The 20808-nt window shown below is 40.7% G+C and overlaps 1 protein-coding gene across 6 annotated transcripts in view; it reads left to right on the top strand.

Moving 5' to 3' along the window:
- The window catches only part of IRS1 (insulin receptor substrate 1), a 307581-nt gene that overhangs the window by 42423 nt on the left and 244350 nt on the right, over positions 1–20808 (top strand). Inside the window, exon 2 of one of the 6 annotated variants that reach the window (XM_032119015.1) lies at positions 7344–8411. The exons of the other annotated variants lie outside the window; for them this stretch is intronic. The gene's annotated coding sequence lies outside the window, so the exon portion shown is untranslated. Of the gene's footprint in view, positions 1–7343; positions 8412–20808 lie in introns of those variants that run through there. 6 annotated transcript variants of the gene reach the window in all.

The raw sequence follows: 20808 nt of genomic DNA, 5'->3' as shown, positions 1-20808 counted from the left end.
TGTCTGTTCTGCGTTTTCCCCTTATTTGTCCATTGGGAGGAAAATGGCTCCAGAAAAGTTGAATGGTGTGACTCCTTCCTTGCTTTAAGCTGTAACTCTCACAATTTAACATGTATCATGAAAACAGTTTCAAGGCAGTTTAGACTATTTATGTAGGGTTTTTAACATGTTGTCAGAGAAAAGTAAATCTGGCAGAAAATGAGCATTATAAAGTTGAGTCAGAAAAGCACAGGAGAAAGTGGTAAGGTTTGGCTTCTGGAATGGGGAACCAACCCAGAGTGCCAGAAAGGCATGTGAAATACAAACTCACAGAAGGATAAGGATATTCAGCAGCTGAGAAATACTCTGATTATGTGGTAGCTACACTGGGTGTTATATGTTGTTGAGCTCCACTGCTGATGTAATTTAGTTGATGTGAGCACAGCTTTAGCGCACTCAGTTTTGGTCAAAATTAACTGTGTATGTTTAAATTGCTGACAAGCTGAGGGGATGTGAGTGTATCTAAAGGCACCCAGGTCATCTGCTTCCCTATAGTGAGAGCAGTTGTAATGATTCCCAGCAGTGGTGAGTTCTGTTGAATTCGAAACTGCCATGAAAATAATTTGATTTTAAAAATAAAAAGTTCTAAGAAAGCTCCTTTGAAGAACCAATTGCATAATGAAGTTGTTTCTGGGTTCCCCTTATTAATGTTGTTGATATTTGATTATATGTTTGATAAAGATAGAAACTGAGTAGTTTTTTTGTTTTTTTTTTTTTTTTTTTTTTGAAGTGTACAGCCATACAAAGTGCACTTCACCAGTGCTTTCTTGAACTAGGTGTGGGTTATTGGGTCATCAGGAGAGGTGTGAATGCCACAAATTCTTCAGGGTTACACTCTGCAAATTTGGTGAACTGAACAGTACAAATTCCAAAATAATGAATGATCCCAGTTGTTAAATTTGCAAGTTTATTTGAATCTTAAAGACAGAAGCAGTGTTGCCCTGTGAGGACTGAAGCTATTAACTAGGCAGTGCACATTTAGGGTTTGATACCACTCTCATTATGGCGGTCTGGGGAGGGGAGAAGACCTTGGGCCAGCAGCGGGTTTATCTGAAGGATATCAAACACAAACAGGACTGCCAAGTGAATTAGAGGAGCATTATGAGAAGATTTGGGATGAACTTGGAGTATTGATCTCATGAGATCCCTGGCTTCATAGTAACATCATTATTTTCAGTCCTGAAACAAAGGGAGGTTTTTCTTCATTGTAAGCTGGACTCAATCTTTAGCTGATTACTCAGATGGACTATTAGTAAAGGAAGGGAAAGATCCAGACCTGCAGTCCTTAGAAAATTGGAAGACACAAACATGAGAATCTCATTTATAGTGTCACACCTTTTAATGAGAAAGGTTCTGCCTTTTTGATTTCGTAGAAACTAACCAAACAAAAATCTACAGGCTGCATCTTGGATTTTTGTAACTTGAGACTGCCGGACAGTTGTTTTGTTTTATGGCTTGCTTAGCTGTGCCACCACAAGAAAAGTTGTAGAATTTCTGTACAAAACATGCTTTTGAATTTAAACTCTTTCTTTCTACACTTAATCTTGTTTCTTTTAGTCTTCAAAAAACCCAAAACCTCACTTCTTTTTTCCAGAATTAAAAAGATGAAATATTTAATCAGAAATTCAGTATTTGGGTCATCAGTCTTGTTCAAACTCCTAATTGCTACTGATTTTGTGCAATAGAGCAGGAGATCCCTTCAGTATTTTTTCTACATAGAAACTCTGTGATTTCCTTTTTCCAGTATGTTTTTATACCAGTGCAGAGAGATGGCTGGTGTCGTCTTTATTGGTGGAACCAGGTAAATTTGACGTCCAGCAGCTTCACTCTCTCCCATGCCAGGTGCTCGGGGCAGGCAGTCCTTGGCTTCCTGTCTGTGGCAGCCTTTCTTGCTGACCTCAGTGATGGGTTTAGTTTTCTCTTGACTGCGTTTAAATCAGGTTGACATGCTGTGAAGCTGAAATCAAACATACTAATTCTTTCCTGGGCAGAAGCTCATCCAAAGAATGTGTGTGGTTTAGTTTGTGCTTTCCCACTGTACTTACATCCCAGGAAATGGGTTCTTAAATGAAAAAAACCTCGTTCTGCTCATCATTTTATTTTTAAAGTCTCATAGTTGTTTTTTCCCACCTTCTCTTTCTGGGGAAAGGAGGAAAATTTTCTGCTGTAGCGAGGATGGCTTTTTCCCCCAGTGCTATACATGAACTTTACCTGAACCAATAGCAGAAAGACGGTATCATCTGTAAATGGTCCTTAGGTTCCTTCCTCCAGCAGTGAATGACCTTTATGAAGACAAAACCGGGTGGAAACACCAAATTCAGTTACTCTGCCTAGTAGGAAAGGATTTGGTGAAACCGAATCGTCAGTAATTCCCCATTTAAGACGTTCACGGGAAAGCTGAAATAGGCATTTTGGGGTACAAGAATGAAAAGCTTATCTATTAAATGTAGATTACAGCCTGTCAAGTTAAATAGCAATGTTGTAATTACTTTGTTTGCTTCTATTTGGAATTGCTTTTGTTAGACTCGGGCTGCAATTAACACACTGGAGCAGCCATTGTTCCTGCCTGCATTCCTTGGCTCTTTCAGCGTCGCTGGGAGTGGGGAAGTGCTGCAGCTTATTTGCATCTCTTTGAAAAGGAGTTACTTGAGCTAGCTTAATTTTTGGTCGATGTTTTTAATTTCTCCGAAGGAGATACTTCCCACGCCTGTGCGCACGTTAGTAATGCGGGGAAAAATGTAAACAGGCATGGGCTGTGCTCATCAGTGTGGGGAGCACGGAAATGGGGATGAATTCGGTAGGTGCGTCCCGTTTCGTTATAATTAGCTGATGACTCATGCCGATGTCACCACGACGAGCCGTAAATGAGTTTTTCAAGACTTCTTAATGTGTTTACTTTGTGTCGGATTTCCAAAGACACCCCGTTATACCTGTCCAGGCAAAGGGTGCCCAGGCTGCATGGAGACCTCTACTGCTGGAATCCTTCATGACTCCTCCCGAGTATATTCACAATAGCTCTCCTTTTGTTTCGAGCTTTTGTTCATGAGCTTTTTATTTTTTATGAGCTAGATCTGTTCATTATGTGGGAAGTCACTGTTTAATCTACACAGAATAAGGTGCTCTATATGATCCTAAAGTAAACAACAAATGCATTTACTTCTAAAACCTTTTATTTACAACTAGCAACTATGACAGGGAATCTTCAACTAGCTCATGGTTTCGAATGAGGTGTTGATGGGATGGGTACGGTTCTGGAGAATGTGTTTGGATTAGCAAGGTTAATGGCAGAGCTGCAAAATATCCTCATTCGGTAGATTTGGAAAAAATCTGCATTTTCTTCAGTCAAGAATCTTCTTTTCATCGACCTGGCTCTGTCACCTGTAGAGCTGTTTCCTAAATAGATGCTAGCTGACGCTGGAAAGGTGTCACAGTGTGCTGAGCAGGTCTGGTATTTGGGAGCTGTGTTTCGCCCTGCTGTGTTAATCAGTGACAAAGTAGTTACATTTATTTGCTGAAATGATCGTGGAACTTCAACAGCAACTTCATGTTATTGGACTGTTTCGAAATTAAATGACCCTTTGGAAGGGCATTTCTATTGGTGTTTTAGGGACAAGACACATTATTGGCTCTTAATAGTAAATGGAAGTTTAAGTTGGCTACTGGAAAGCCTTTTGCTGGAATATTGCTTGAGTTTTCACTTTCGTTTGCTTTGTTTTATTTTTTCCTCCTTGGTTACTTTCAAAGAGAATGCAGTGCAAGGAAGGAGTAAGGATTACACTTTAAGTGTAGTTTAGCAACACATCTATGTTATGTATGAAAGGTCTGTTTAACTTCAGAAAAGATATATTAAGCTGTCTAGACACTCTGCTCTTAGTTCAAAATTTAAGTACTCTTCTTCTCCAGCTCCCCAATAGTGGAAATAAAATGAAATATCAACTTATTTTTAGTTACTGGATTTAAGAATGGGATTTCAGCTGTAACAGGAACTGCAGCTCGCTGTGCTGTATCCATCCTGGACCAAGAGATTTGAGAAGGAAGCTTTGCCAGCTGGAAAGTGCGTCAGTGTTATCTGCATGTGTATTGTAACAGATGTTGAGCAGAGACTACTTGTCAGAGGTACCTTATAGTAACTTTTAAAGATGCTTGTTTGTTTCAGTACACTTTTCTTGCATCGCTAACTTTTTTCCATAAAGTCAACCACAAACTGCATTATTGGGGATTTCAGCTGAAACTTGTGGTGAATAGGAAGTAGATTAAACACAGGTTTTCCCTTTTCTCTGGTTGACAACAGTGATGTCAGTAGTTCTAATGATCCTTACCTCAGCTCACTGCTGTCCTCGCACTCTCTATAAAACACTTGTCTTCTGCACTGTTTTGTGTGTTGTTAAGGAAATGCTGATGGCTGGAGGTATCCAGCTGATTACTTCATTTCCAAATAAGGTTCTTTCACCTTGAAGTACACTGTAACAGTTCACTGAGGAGAGAGGAGATTCAGATTGTTTTGTCAAAAATTTGGGAAATACTCTTTTGAAGTCTAGCAAAGAACATTTGTATGCTAAAACTGAGGATGGGGGTTTGGGTTGGGCATGAGGCACAAATAATGGATCCAAGGTTTATAGGTTGAATGTATTTCCAGTGACCTCGGAGGAGCAGCTTTGCTCTCAGATTGTCTGTTTCCTACACATCTTTGTGCATTCAGACAGAACAGGCACCACTGTGCTGTAACAGTAGTGTGGGTTGTCATTCTTGGTTACTCAATTCATGTTTTATTGAAAGAGATTGGTCAGAGGAACTGGGTATGAAAGCCAGTAATTGCAATCAATAGTTTCAGATGGTCCTTAGCAAAGATCCTAGTTGATTTTTTTTTCTTTACCAAAATTAAAAGAAAGCAAAAGCTACTAATACATTTTTAGGAAAGGGTGACAGATTCCCATGTTGTACTGCTGAAGATCTGGAGGTGTAAGTAGCTTGAAACTGCTCCATGCCCCTGTGTCCTGTTATACCTGCTCGTGACGTTTGTATGCAATTCAGCCTGTACCAGGTCATGTCCTACATGATTCTGGCTCTTCATCCTGTCTCCAGCTCTTGGATATTTCAGGCTTCTGTGATTTTTCACCCTTTTTGCGCATTTGCAGGACTATAATGTACGAGTGTTTGGGTTTCTGTAACTGTGGGTTTCTTCAGTTTTATTTTCTTAATTAATTCCTCTAGGAAGTGTTTTGTTTTTCCAATAGACTTGTTACTGTCTTTCTTCTCTGCTCTTCTGACTTTGGAATCCAGGAATAAATGCCCTCCAGAGGTGGTTGCAATGACTTCTTGGCCATATTGATGGAATTGGTGAGGAATTGGATGGGACAGGCCATTTTGTTCAATACATGATGTATTTGAGTGTAGATGACCTGAATACTGGTGAAGAGGTGTAGAACTTGGCCCTGCTACTGCAAATCATGTATTATTTATGTACTTAAAATCTCTTAGCAGAATCAAGTCTGGCCATGTAGAAAAGCTGTTTCTTGCTGTCCTTCCACCACTTGCCCTGTCGGTGCAGAGCAGGTCAGACCTTTGGGCCCTGCTGGGGGCACCCAGCTGTTCCTCTGGCCCTGCTGGATGGGAGCTGGGTGTGGAACACCCACCTTGGATATGCAGCACACAAATTGCGCACACTTTGCTCCTCCATTTAAATGAAGCCATTTCTCCTTTGTTGCTTGTCTTTATTAATTAAGTATGGCATTACTGGCTAATTTTAGGTCAAACGTAGTTGAAAGCTGCACAGCTATGTGAAGCTGTGTATAGATATTTGGGTAGGAACATTCCAGTAGATCGCAATGTGAGTGCAGAAGAAAGTTGAAAGTAAATAAGAGATCTGTGAGATAATTCTCCAGGGAGTTTTCACAGCATGCCACACATCATTTTCAGGGATAGGCTTTCCTTTCACTTGAAGGATCACACAAAGTAAATTTTGTTTCTTGTGCAATTAAAGAATATAGGACAGGAGGTCTTTTCAGTTTTTTTACTTCAACGTGTCTATGGGAAGCCTTTATTTGTACTGAGGAAAATGCACTGTTTACCTATCTCTTCAGGAGCACAGTTAATATTGAACATAGAAATAGACACACTTTTATGTAAAATATGAGTCTTGCTTCAGCAGATTTTAGCAAAATTACTGAAATGTAAATGCTGGTAGTCCTCTAACTCCAGTTAAAAGACAAATTGTACTCATTTCAGTGCTGCATGGTTTGGTCCCCAGTGGGTCTGGCTGCATGTCAGTGGTGTGCAGAGAGGAGGCCAGGACTGTGGTGTGGGAGGTGCAGGGGTGGTGGGCAGTGGGAGACACCAGGGCTGTATGTGTGGCCAGCCAATGCCACAGGACCTCAGGAGCAGTGGGAGGCAGCCCTGGTGCCCCAGCGTGTGACCTCAGCTCTGTGTCCCCCAGCAGGGACTGTGCTCCCCATGGGGGCCGGAGCAGCTGCCGGCAGGACACGAGGCCATCCAGCCCTGAGTGCATCCTGCTTGGCGCTGCCTCGCTCCTGATCAGGGCCTGGGCCTGACAACCTGCCTGGGGAAAACCTGCAGAAAAGCAGAGTCCAGAGGACCTGCTGACCCAGACTGGTGCGCTGGGTCAGGGAGGCTGCAGCCAGCAGATGAGAAATGGGAGGACAGGGTCAAAAGCAGTTTCTGGCATTCATTCCCCACTAAACCTGTGCTGTGCATTATCGGGGTTGCAGCACTTCTCTCAGAGAGAAGCAGAAAATTGATAAATTCATGGACTTCACCAGGATTTTCTGCGTACAATTTTTTTTAGAACTTGTATGTCAAATAGGGAATGGTCATGCTGCACCCTGAATGCTCCATTCCCTGGTCATCCTTCCCAGGCAAACTGTGGTGTTTGCAGGTGGCCAGGAAGGCCTCTCGTAGGGCCTGACATTCAGTGGATCTTTCTTGTAGCTGGTAAAAACGCCAACAGCAGGCTGGTGTTTAGAGCTTTCCTTTCTCTTGTCACAGGAGCTTGTCAGAGTTAATCAGTATGGACACTTAAATTGTTTCTGCTTAGGTGAATCTCTTGCAAGTTTTAAATGTGTTTCTGACTACTTTGAATTTTATTGCCAACATCTGTTTTAAATGCTTTTGGGATTCACATGCTTGAGTACAGTTCAACTGTATATGCCATAATTTTTCAAGGTGCTAACACTTTCAGTTTGGATGATAACTCTTTTAAAGAGAAAAAAAAAGGAGGGGGAGGGAAATAATTGCAGAAAAGTTTTAAAGTGCCCATGATGCTAATTTTCTTCCTCTTTCAATTTCAGAATGATGACCTACACAACCTCAACAAATCCTTCTTTTAAACTCATGGGTATCAAGACTATAAATGTTTCATGCTATCACAACTAGGACCTCACCTCCTCCTCCTCTTCCTCTGTAAATGGGTACGATACATCCAGTTCAGTTTGTTTACTTTACACAAACCTCAGGAGTTGTTGACTGAGCTGCACATCCTGTGTTGTGCCAAGCAGAAGCACTGTGACACCTGGACAACAAGTCTCTCTTATTTCATCCTCTACCATAAGGACTTAGCTGGCCACATGAACTGATGTGCCCACCACTACATCATGGTGAGAATGGGTATTTTGCTAGCACATTTACACAACTTCATTTGCTGCTGAAAACCTGTATGACAAATCATCATTGTAAATTATTGCATACAAAACTTAATGTTGGTTGAAGAGTATTAAATATTTAACATAGGTTTTGATTTATACATGTACTTTTTTAATTAAAATGTAACTTTTCCTACAGCACATCTTTTTTGATGTGGAACTGAGGTATACTATATTCTGTTGTAAACAGAGTGGGGAACCTGCTTAAAACAAGGCTTCTAAGAATAGAGTAGGGTACTATTCTTGTTTTAAGATTGTAATTCAGAAAATAATATAATGCGAGTCATTGGTCCCTGGGCCTTGATTGTACAGTCATATTTACTGATACTATCAGTTGTAAGATAACCCTGATGTTGAGTTGAATTCTTTCCAAAAGAAAACTAATTTTGTACTCCTTGTAAAATAATAGTCTGTATTAACTACAATGAAGACAAACATTACTGTACATGGGTATTTACAAGTGTCAACTTTAATTCATCAATTGCACAGGAACTGACAAAAAAAATCAGAAAAAAGAAATCAAAGTCTTCCATTGTATATATTATAAAGAAGAAAAACAAAAAAAAACAACCAACAGGAAACCACAAAGCAAAATGGAAACAAAAAAGGGTGAACTTTTTAAATTGACTCTTTCCCTGGAATGAAAATGTGGGTGTTTGTAAATTCTGGAAATCTCTTTCTATATGTAATAAACTAGATACTGTTTTATCTGCTGTAGTGGGTTTTGGGTCTTCTTTGTTTTCTTTTCTTGTTTTCTCAATTATCTGAAGTTGTCCCACCAGGTTTCTGTGATGTTTCTATGGTTTGTCATTGAGAATGGCTGTGGACCACCATAGCTTAAGAATGAAGTCAAGTGTAATTAGGTGGAGTAGGGAGTATGCTTCCTTGCATTATTTCACTAAAGCCCTTGTTTCAGTTTTCTGGAGACTCTTCAGGATACAGCTCTCCATCCACTGGATTCGGGGGAAGGGTTCACAGCATGTAAAATCACTTGGAAACCATAGCAAGACTTCAGCATAAAATGTAAAAAGCGCAGCTCAGATGATTGTCTGGAAATCAGTGCAAGAGGCACAAGGAAGAATTCTTCTGTGACTCTCCTCTGCTTCACTGGTTCTATGTAGATGAAAATTCTTTTGTGCATAGTATTTGCAGAGTCTTAATTCTTTTGGGGACTGGAAAAATACTGAGATCATGGATTTTCAAGTAAAATGTTGTTGAAGTGATAATTGAATTTGAAGCCATGTCAGGTCCCCGTTGGTCCCTCCTGCTTCTGCGAAGAAACTCCATGGACCAGTGCACATTCAAAAGAATTCTTGTTCTCAGGAAAAGGCAGGCAGGCACAGCAGCAGCTCTCCCTGCAGGAAGGCTGTCAGACCCTCAAAGAAGGGGTTTCTTCCCCTTGAGATGTTTATGATGTCTGGGATTAGGCTGTGGTTAGTGCCACTTCTGCCTGCAGTATAGATGAAGGGGCCATTGCACAGCTGCTCTTCACCTCTCCTTTTGCTGGAGGCCTACCAGTCCCTTAGCTTTGCTGGTATTACTGCATGTACAAAATCACTTTGACCCTGTCAAGTCAGAATATTCACTTAAGAAAGGACTTGTAGCTTAAGAATGCTTGAATCATTCCAGATCACTGGGAACAACTGCAGCAGTGGTGATGCTGGCAGAGTGAAGGGTGCTGGTGCGTGGGGAGCTTGCAGCCTGAGAGGGACTTGTGCCTGCCCACGTGCTGCCTTGGGAAATCTTGGCTTTTGCTGACAGAGCAGTGTCCTCCCAAAGGTCCTGATACCAAGCAGTAGCAGATAAGAGGCTTTGCTGCTTTTTTATGTAGGAAGGGGCAAGTGGATCTGGAGTAGCTCACCTGTTACCTTTGATGAGCAGTGATGTGGATTTTTCCAAAGAACCAGTAATACGTAAGAAGGCAGCACTTGCTTTTAAAAAAAAGCCATGTACATCAGACCAGTATTTAAATTTCCAAGTTACCAATTTTAATTTTATTTTAAGCCTTCTTTTTATGTTCTTTTATTAAAATGGGGTTTATTTGCAATGAAAGCTTGCATATATTCTGAAGTAAAAACTTAAGAACAACTCACCCTCAACCCCTTTGTCCAGTCTTCTCCAGCTGAGTGAATTAAATGACATGTTCACTGTGTTGATTTGGTTGCTAAATATTAGCCTGTGTTGATGTTAAAGTGCCTTGCATAGAAAAGCATTTAATGTCCATTGAGCTTTGCGTTGTTCCAGGTAATTTGCAGAGTCTGGCAATTATTGAAATCACAAGTTTGGAGGCGTTGGAAGCTACTGTTAAGGTTTAAAAGGCACCAGGGAGTACATTTAATGTTGGTAGGAGTATTTCAGTTATACCTCTAAGAGCAAATTTTGTTCATAAAACATGAATTCTACAAAAGTGTAGGAATTGACAGTGGTCATTAGGGATAGTAGGGGGATGGTGCTGATCTGGTGGGTTTCCATTCATCTTAATGATGAGATATGGGCAGAGAAGGAGCTTGTCAAAGATGTTAATGTGCATAGGGTTTATGTTAATCATTATTTCTTCCTAAGTAAAATTAAAGATGCTTTACATTCAGAAAATGTTTTGAAAAGACTTTTGCAACAAAATACATTCATAACCAAAGCTAAAACTCTTGATTATTGCATAGATTTTTATTCTTATGAATTACAAACTTTAATAAATAGATGATTATGAACTAAACCTGTCTAAATTAAAGCATAAATGCCTCAATAATCCAGTACTATACTATCTTATCCTTTTATGAATTCTTTTGCACTGTCTGCCACAGAACAGATTGTCATTTCTCTTAAGTTTGAAAATGAGCACATGGGATCAGTCTTAGATCAGCTGGTAAAACTCAGATGCTTGGGTGTTTATTTTGCTTTTAATTTTTTTCAAGTGGAAGTTTCTGGTTATTATTTGAGTTCATTTTCTGGCTCCGTTACTGGCACGGCTTCAGTGTTCAAAAACTCTGTACTGAATGCAATTATTAGTGCTATTGGTTGAAAATGAGAGGGGTTGGGAAAACCATTTGAAGCAATCTCCAGGAGCACAAGGAGCATTTACACACTTGGGTTTTGGCAAAGATTGCTGTGTTCAAGCTCAGTTTGATTCTGAGTTGATGTGTATGTTGTGGAACTCTTAATAAATTTTTGTCCTTCTAGTATTTGATACTAACCTCTCTACTTAGTATTTAAAATATCATGTCTTCCATAGTGGTGTTTATAGTTTTTTTTCCAGTAAAAGTACAAAGTCAGAAAGCAAAAAGGGAACTCTGGCCATGTTCATAAGCATGTTCTGGTGCTGTAGCCTTACTTTGTGCATATTTAAGAACCAAGCACTGTGTCCATCTTGCTACCAGCTGACTTTCAGCTGAAGCTGTTTTCGTGCCCTGTGTTTCACTCAGCAGCTGGGTAATGAGCAGAATGTGCCTGAATGGGTTCCATCAGCGTGTGCCGTGTTTGAGTTGTGTAACTGCGGCACAGCTGAGCGCAGCAGCCAGAGCAGCCTCCACGGGTGTTTCTGCAATGATTAGCTGACTCCAGCGCTTGGTAGCAGCTTAAGTACAGCATGTCAACTGCTAATTGAGTCACTCTGGGGAGGTGCTGGAGCGCTTGTTCTGCAGCTTCATTCACCTAAGCTAGTTCAGTTTAAAGAAACAATACTGAAAATAAAGAAGTTACAGCAAATATTTGCCTGTCTCCTGTGTGGCCTCCAAGCCATCTTTGGGTGCAGATGATTTTGGGGGGGGAGGGGGGTTTGAGTTGGTTTTTTGTTTGTCTGATTTTTTCAGCCTGCAAACTTTGAGGCTAGTTCATTGGCGACAGTTAAGTGTAAATACTGTAAAGTGACAGTATTCACCCTTGTCCAGTTCACCATGTCTTTTTCTGCCTACCAGTATTTCCACTGAGGTGTGACTTTGAAGATACTGTAAACAAGTTGGTTGTGAACTTAGCAGATGCCCATTAAAGAAAAAAGTGAACGTGGGAAAAAGTTTAGGACTTTCAGTTTGTAGAAAAACTTCTACTTTGTCTTTGTATCTTTAAGGTGATACTATTCTCAAAAAAGATAAAATGAGGAATCTGTGATTTCAAGATGTGTGTTGAAAGAACATTTATATGTAAAAGGTGGAGGCCAGTCAATGATTACTTGAGAAAGCAGTCATGCTTTTCTCATGGTGTTATGGTGACTTCTGTATTTAAATATTTTCAGGTTGGAAGCTTTGGTTCTACGTTTGGAATAGCAGTAACAGGATAATGGAATGTTAATGTGTGCCTGCAGTGGCCAGGCTTGGATGTCACAGAAAACAGCCCAAGAACTCTGCATGTCTGATGTAAGACAGGGTAAGGCTGGGTGCAAGGCCTCAAAAGGGAAGGATGGAGGGAAAACTCCAACAGTTTGTGCTCTGTGAAGTTTGCTGGGGACATGTTTTTTGGTAAAAGGTTCTGTGCCACTCTGGATTCCTGATCTGAATTGACAGATGGTTTGAAAATTGGAACTTCGTGTTACTGAAGGGGCATGGAAAAGTAACTGCTGGGAAATCCCCCTAACACTCCACAACCTATGGAAAGGCTTTGCTTGGTGGAATCCCCAAAACTCATTACGATACTTTACAATTTTATTTGGAGATGGACACCAAGAAAATAAAACAAAACCAATCTGCCTTCTGCAGATGTTGAATATCTCTCCTAGAAATCAAAGTCTGTCGGCAGATAAACTGTATTGAATCAGAACAGTGTGAAGTCAAGCTATGGTGTTGTCATGGCTTGATAAAATGGTTCTGCTTTTTCAGCCAGTCTTGGACACTACTTCTGTCTATAGAAATCGAAGGGCTGGTTATTTAGAGGAAAATGACCTGACTGGAGAACTTGCTTACAGTGTTTGTAGGGGAAAGAATCTTGCAAGGAAAAACCATTAAAGCAGCAATGCTGGTACAGAATTGATGAAAACCACCAGATAATGTCTTTGATATTTTTACCAGTAATTTTTGAAGAGGAAAAGTTGTGCCTTACAGCTCTGCTCCTGTCTGTCCATCCAAAGGCTTGTGGCATTGCATTATATTTTATATGGCTGTCACAATCTGTGCCTTTCTTTTACACTTCTTTTTTTTTTGATTTAAGAATCAGTCTGGCACCATTTGGCTGTTGGATGTCATGGCTGAACCCTCCTGAAATGTCAGCAGGGAGAAAGTCCCTCCTGCTGCACATGGGGCTTTTCCCAGGGCCCCCTCTTGGACTGGGAATGAGAGCTCTTGTCTCTCCTCATCTTGTTTGTTTGTTTTTTTTTTTTTTTTAATTGTAATAACCAACTATTAGTTAGATTGAATAAAATGTCAGGTTTGTTGTGAATTATTTATTGTCAATAAAGTACAATAAAGCTGAAAGGTCAGGGGTTTTCTCCTCGGGTTATTGTGGACATGGCTACTGTCCTGCTTGGTTTCGTCATTGCAGTGGTAGTGCTTTGTTTTTCCACCTTTTTGAAGATGAACTGAAAGAAGAAATGATAATCTTTACTATCTATCAATTTACTGTTTCACCTTCAGCTTGTGAATTTAAAACAGCAGTTCATTTTTCTTTAAACTGTTTGGAAATTTGATGAAGGCAGGAGTTTGAGAGCAAAACAAACCCCAAATTTCTGGCGCATCCTGATTCTACAGTCAGCTGAGCTGGGTTGGGTGCAAGGCAAATGTGTCACTGTTTCTTCCTCAGGCTATATCTTTTGAAGTCAAGGCCAGGTTGGCTTTGTTTTTAAAAGGCTGATGGAAATAAGGTAAATTCCAGTTCCCGTGGTTGTGGTCTCAGTCCAAAATATGCATTTGAGCCCATGCAGGGCCAAAAAGTCATTATTTGTCCTTTAAGTGACTAACTTCAGAGAAAAACTGTTGTCTTCTCACTAAATTGGTGTCTTCAGGCACTCCTGTGGTTTCAGTAAGTGGATTTGGTTATCGTTCCTCCCAGGCAGCCGCAAGGCCTGTGCACTGGCTCTGGGTGCTTGGCCCTCCTCAGCAGTCACTGCCGTCCTGCCCAGCCGCCCTTTTCCCACAAGGTCTGGCTTTCCTCAGCTACCTGGCAGTGATGTGGCTCGTTCTGACAGCCTGCCCTTATTAGTAGCATGTTTTGCATTAATTTCAGCCTCTTCACAGCGTGCCCATGACTGTGGGAACACAGCCCGCTGGTGGAGAGCGTCCGTCTCGTTCAGCCACACGTCGGTGCCACCTCAGCGGGATCAGGGAAAGGTAAACTGAAATTCTGTTTCCTAAATCTGCCAGGAGGCAATTTGCCTGGATTTATTCCCTGTTAGGCTGTGTGAAGTGGCCTGGTAATCTGTTGGCTCATCACCAGTCTCCCAGTCATGTGGGTAATCCTGAGGGTTGTCATCTGAGGTGAAAGATAAGGAGAAGGGCGTGAACATGACACATGGATGTGAAAGATCAAGAGACTTCTGCTTGCTGTGTTATTTTTAAAATTAGAGCTAACAATGAGACGTGAGCGAGCTGTTTAGTTTTGCCTCTTCCAAAGCATTATATGAATGTGAATAAATCATTTGGTATTATTGCATTTGTTTTGTGTATGCAAAACAAAACTGATTTTTACCTTCATCAAGGTGTTAAGAGGATTAAGTAATGAGTAAGAAGTACTTAACTCCTGTAGTGTTGGGTAACAAGTGCTGGTAAGGAAGCTAGGTAAACTGTGTTCTTGCAGAGCAGTAGTACTGTCCAGGCCTTTTTGTCCCCCTAGATTTCAGTGTCCACCTCAGTGCTTCCCCTGTTCTTTTCAATGCCATCTCGACCAGTCAGGAAACTCGCTGGAAAGTTTTGTTTTGTGTTTAGTCCCTTCCACTCCTGAGTTTCTTTCTAACTGTTGCACAGTTAGCTAAGGTGTTCTCACCAGAAGATAAGCAGTTCAAGCCCGGTCTGCAGTTCTCAAACCCCTTCTTTGTAATCTATTAGTGGAAGTCACGCTCATCCCTGACTCAGGAGGCTGCTGCTATTAAGGAAGACCAGTTCAATGCCCGCTAAAGGTTCATCAAAGTGATCTCTACTAAACAAAGCCTATAAACAAAACACAGAAACTTAGAGCAAGTGCATCCTTAAATTAAAAGTGCTTTGGGGAGCCTGTGTTTGTTATTCCAGCAGTCTCATTGTGAGCACTGGAGCTCTATGAAATGCAGATCTTCAAAGCTTCCTTGAAGATATGATGCTCTTCTCCCTGTCAAAACAGAAGTCTCCTTTATTGTCACAGTCAGCAAGTTTTCTTCCTCCTACTACCTCTTCCCTTGGATGCTTCAAGGAGGGAACTTATTGTTGAGCTCCTCACCTCTTCACCTTACCATTGAGCTCCTCGTGCCTTTCTGAAGTTTTCCTTTGCTTTCCTCTTTTCTGTGAAGCACTTTTAGCACCTGAATGTTCTTTGACTGCCATATGCTGACTTTGGGGACAGTGCTGCCTTAGTGAAACAACAAACCAGCAGAACTTTCTGGAGACATCCTGTGAGCAGAACTGACTTGGACTTAAATGACCCAAGAACAGGGGAAAGTGTGAAATCCTTAACTTGAAATTGCCGTAGTAGGCAATGAGTCCTGAAACAACAGCCTCTTCAGTTTTACTGTGAGTAAATGGGCTTATAGCATAAATTTGGGTGGGGAGGGGGGAGGGTAAAAGAGGGGGAAATAAGATTATTTTTCCACATAAAATAATTATTTTGGTTTCAAAAGATTTTGTCTTCTCTGGTATCTTCAGCTGGAAATGAAGGCCTGATAGAATACTGGGAGGGTTTTACCTGCTTGAGTAATTTTGTTCCTGACTAGATACGTGGAATGATTTCACTTGAAATAAAAAGTGAATTCACTGTTTGTTTAGGTTTTTTTTAAACATCATTAAATAAACACAATTTAGAACATGGTTACACAGGTAATAACATTACTCAAAAGGCAGAACTTTCCAGTGTGAGATAGCATCCTACTAAACTTATCCCGGTTTTAGAATAAGAGAAACAAAAAACCAGAAGACCAGCGCCCCAGAGAACATGTGACTTTCTTTTTGATGGGATCCCAAATGTACTTGGTGTGCAGATCAGAGTCTCTTTCCCACAGTATGTGTTACACACCTTGCTGTCTGGCTGTGCAGCGGAAGTGTTTCCTAATGAAGCTTCCATCACTGTAAAATAATCACATATCCTTGCTAAGCAAATAATGTCATAACTGTGATGTGGGTTTGTCAGTCCATTTGCTTAACAGCCTTGTTATTTAAGCAGGATTTTTGGCATATATAACGGTACTATAAATTGATGCCCAATAGATGAGATTTTTTTGAGAAGAGCTGTGCTCAAACCTGTAAGAATTTAATGGCTTTTTGAGGTGTTTTTTCTTTGTTTTCTTGAGGTTCTTTTGTTGCTTATTAGGTTTGTGTGTGTGCAGAGTAGAAGTGACTTTCAGAAGCTTGTCAGAAGAATCAATGACTGATTATATCATAACAGACATTCAGATAGGTGCTGTCTAGTAAATTTATATTTCTTTGTGTAGACATTGCAAGTGCCACTTTCCAGCAAGCAGCAGCTCTTCTAGCTCCAGTGATTGCCAAATGTTATTTTGGGAGGTTACAGGAAGTACGTGCTTAGTCTGAAAATAGTTAAGGCTAATTCTTAAAAAGAGGAGTTAAGCCATCTATGACTTGCAATTGATATAGGTAACTGTCATTATATTATAACTATTCCCTAAAAATATTTCAGTAGCTATAATGAGAAGGAAACAAGAAGTGAAACTCAAAGGAAACAAATTACAAGTCCAATGTGCTTAAATTCTCCCTTTGTCATCTTTGCATATTTTGTTGTTTTCAGTATTTCCACATACTTATTCAAAGCAAACTTTACCCAGAAAGCAAGTCAGATTTCTCATCCCTAACATTTACATTCCATGGTTTCTTCTCTGTTTTCTAAGGTTGACAATGATAAATTTAGATTGACTGTCCTTGGTTGAATAGCCTTGGTGTTTCAGTCTAATTCCACCTGTAGTTAGCTGTTTGGTTTCACTGCAGTACTGTGGTCTCTCTAGGTGTAATATTGAATGCATTTTCATTTGCTATGAGGGAAAATAACTCAAAAACAAGCTTGTGAGAACTCTTAAGGCAGTGTTTTCAGAAACAGGTTTTATCTCCTGTGCTCCTTCACAGGAAATGAAAGGTCAGGAGAGTTAAACAGGAGTGCCGATTTTGCTGCAGGAAAATGCAATGCTTCTGTATGATCATGATTTTAAATTACTTCTCCAGCTTTGTCACTGCCAGAATTAATCAGGGTAATGTATGGCAGAGTGAACTCAAATAGACAAACACAATAAGGTACCCTGACTTCCTAAGACAGGAAAAAAGCACATTAATTTCTGAGAGGGGTCTGAATTAACAACATAACTCTTTACCATATGAAGCAGTCCCTAAGATATTAGTGTATTGTTTTGTATTGTGTTTTGTTTAAACGGTGAGACTTAAAATGAGGCTGCTTAAAGGAAGTTCAATATCATAAGGATTCTTTGGCGGTGAAGGGAAAAATTCGTGATTCCCTGCCAAGATTTTTGTCTGATAATGGGGTTGGTGTGAGAGCACAGGCTTCCATAAACCAATGTCCTGAGGCACACAGCAAATAAGCACATTGGAGGTTGTCATTATTGTTGATCCCCTGTTTTAGAGCCAGTTTAGAGAGCAGGGAATAGATCTCACCCTCTCCCACCAGCAGAATTTGAAGGAGCTGAAAGCTGGGTGCTAGGCTCAAGCTTGGACATGTGGTTATGGAGGGATGCAGTGACGTAAAAACAAATGACAAGGATTGGGAAAAGCCTAACAAAGTCCACAACTGCGATCTTTGCCCATGGAAATGGTGTGATCCAAGTGGAGCTTGCATGCAGAATTGAACCTTGATCACATGGTTCTGTCCTGCCTGGCCTTACCTGGAGTCTGCTGAGCAGAAGTGACCTCAGAGGAGGGCTCAGGCAGCGGTCAGTGCTGTCCTGCCCCTGCCCGTGGCCCTGCCCCTGGAGCACCAGTGTTTGCAAGGGCGATGCCACAGCTCTGCCAGGCCCAGGCAGTGGCTGCACCCAGCCCAGCTTAGTGGGAAATCTCGGTGCTATTGATCACTCATCCCTGACACATCGAGTTCAGTGCCACTGTTCGGGTGCACGGTGGTTATGTACCTGAACAAAACAAGTGGGAATTAGGCTGGTCGCAGAGCAGTCAGAACACGTCATGATGAAGTAATTTCCTGCAGTCCACACAGTCAAAGTGGTCCTCCTTCAGTTTTATAATTTATGAATATGATCCTAGGAATAAACACAGGGCTTGTGTGCTCGAGGCAATTGTTTAAAGCTATCTTGCTCTTGTTTCACTGCATAACAAAATCCCCATCACAGATGGTAGGTAGTCAGGCCAGAGACAAAGCTTATAATAAATTGATGATAATTTGGTTTTTTTCTAACACGGTTAGATTTTTGGAAACATTTCTTTGTTAGTACCTTCTTGTGTACAGAGTATCCCCACCTGCATGGAAAGTCTGCCACTGCTATGAGAATGACTTGACCTAGATTTTAAAACAAAAACTGAACCCAGGAGATTTTCTGCTGTAGGCTTACATTTTCACTGGATCTGAACTTTCCCAAAAGTACATTGGCCTTGATCAAGGTCTGGAACGGGTGAGCCAAGAAGGGAATTCTTGCAACTCAACCCTGACTTTCTGATCCAGCCAGCATAATTGTAGTTTAGCTACTGGCCAGTAGCACTGTTCTGGATAGCATCAAAGCATTCTTGTGAAGCGTTTTGAACTAACTCCCAATGACCACTTCTGCGGTCGCTGTGCAGCAGCTTGTGAGCACACCCCTGAGCCGCGCCGTGCCCGGAGTGCTGCAGCTCCTGTGCACAGAGCCCAGGTCGGAGCTGTGTGAATGGCTCATCTACCAAAGGCTCCCTTGTAAAGGCCCGATAATTTGCCTACTCGGGCATTGTGGCATCCATTGCATAACTGCACTTCAAACGCTGTCTGGAGTCCGTGGCAGCTTCCCAAGCAGGATCTATCGGATCGGATAATGCATCCGGAATGGACTCTATCAAAAGCTTTAGCAAAATGCCTACAGAAATGTAATCTGTCTTTAATCAATTTTATTGTTAAGAGTAAAAGAGGAAATCGTGATAAAAGCTTTAGGAGTACAGAAAGGAAAAATTTAATTTGTAGGAAGCTAATTAATTTGTTTTTAAGATGTGGTTTTTTTTAGTCCTTTGCTGGAGTGCAGCTTGTTGAACAAAACTGATGTGCTGGAAGGAAAAGACAGTGCCCATAGCAGTTTGTTTCTCTGTGCAGAGAGTAGTGCAAATTATCTGTGTTTGTTTCTTCTTTCTTGAAGGCCCTTAAATACACTGTGGTGTAGGTGTGTTCTGATTCAAGAGAAAAAGAAGGAAAAAGAGAATTAGGTGAAATTGTAGAAGATAAGGAAAGAGGAAATGGGGAAAGCATCAGAGTGACTGTCTGAGAAAGTCTGTGTGTATGAATGTATATGTGTAAAACCAGTAAATGCTCCAACAGCACTGACTGCAGCTTAACTAAAAGTCACTAACTGCTCTTGAAAACTCAGTTCTATTTTTATCCCACAACAGCCTTAACATCTGTATTTAGCAGGTATTTATTCATTAGTGAATTACAGGAAGTGATGGTTTTGTGTGGGGTTCAATGTGTGGTTTCATTTCTGTTCAGATGCACATGTCCTATGGGGTGCATTTAAAGCTGGACATTCATCCATTGGAGGAAATGTTGAACTGTTTGTGTTTCAGAGGATGTTGAATATTCACCCAGGACTCAATAGCCCACCCCTGTGAGATGGGCTACAGTTCAACAGTTTCTGTTGGACCAAGGTAAGTTTGGAGTTGCTTTCCTGCAGGTGAAAGCTCACTTGGACCTCTGTCCATGTGAGAGAGGTCTGTGTGTGGTTCTTGCTGCTGTAGCAGACTGCTCAGGAAATTAGGTAATCCTCTTCTATTGCTGTTTGGTTTGAGGGATGGCTATTCTGGGAAAGACAAATACATATAAATCTGCCTACCTGTTTAGATGATATCTGAAGAATGTCTGTGAAATTAAGAGGCCATATATTTACATTTAACTGTAGTCACTGTGTAATACTTCCTGTTCCATGTGCCGTGAAAGAAATTAAATAATGAAATTTCCTATAGATGTATGTAAGATTAGCTGTCAGTCAGCCTACCCTGATAATGCTGTGAATCCAAGCATTAATTTTCAAATGTTCTCCTTTTCCCAGTTTTCTATCAGCTTACTGCTGCTATTCTTAACTCCTGAGCAGTCAACGTTTGGGCTGGGGGAAGATGGAAAGTCAGGATTTAATGTCTGTGTTTCTTATTGAGGACAGGTTAAAGGTGGAGAGGTGAATCTGAACATTTGTGGGGAAGAACTGTGTGAATAGAAATCGGAACTAAGCACTATGAGTTTTTTCTATTTATTGTTTTTAAGGGAAGTGAGATTTTTTGTAAAATCATTGGAAATTACTTAAATGTGACAGACATAGAAAGTATCTTTATTTGCAGCTTTTGGATTTGACCTGATTTCCACAAGTGCAAGGCACTGACAGATGCTGTCTTTTACATTGGGCTCTGAGGTTATGGCACATTTCTGAGAACCAAGCCATTTGCTGCTACTTCTGAAACTAACTTCTTAAGGTATTCAGGTCTATAGAAAGTGATTTACATAATTTACAAATACTGTAAATTATTTGAAAAAAAAGTTGTATTTGAAGGAAAAGCATTGCAATTGTTCCAGCACTGTTAAAGAACAGCAAACCTATCAAGAACACCACAAGGAAAGCATGTTTGCATGAACTCTCATGCATCATTTGAGGACTTAAATGTCTTCTTTTTATTTTATTGCCATTTGCAGTTGTTTTTCTGTTTTGTTCTGTTGAAGTGAGATAGTGCTGATAAAAAAACAACTCTGTTCTCCTTCTGCTTGATGTGAACTCTTGCCTTTAATTTAATAATCCACATATTTAAAAGTGTGTGTCTGTGCACATACATGTGGATGAACATAAATAGCAATTTACAAAGAGAGAGAGAGGGAATGCTGT

Source organism: Corvus moneduloides, chromosome 10, assembly GCF_009650955.1.
Source record: "Corvus moneduloides isolate bCorMon1 chromosome 10, bCorMon1.pri, whole genome shotgun sequence".
NCBI lineage: Eukaryota > Metazoa > Chordata > Aves > Passeriformes > Corvidae > Corvus > Corvus moneduloides.
This window is presented reverse-complemented; position numbering and strand designations above follow the sequence as displayed.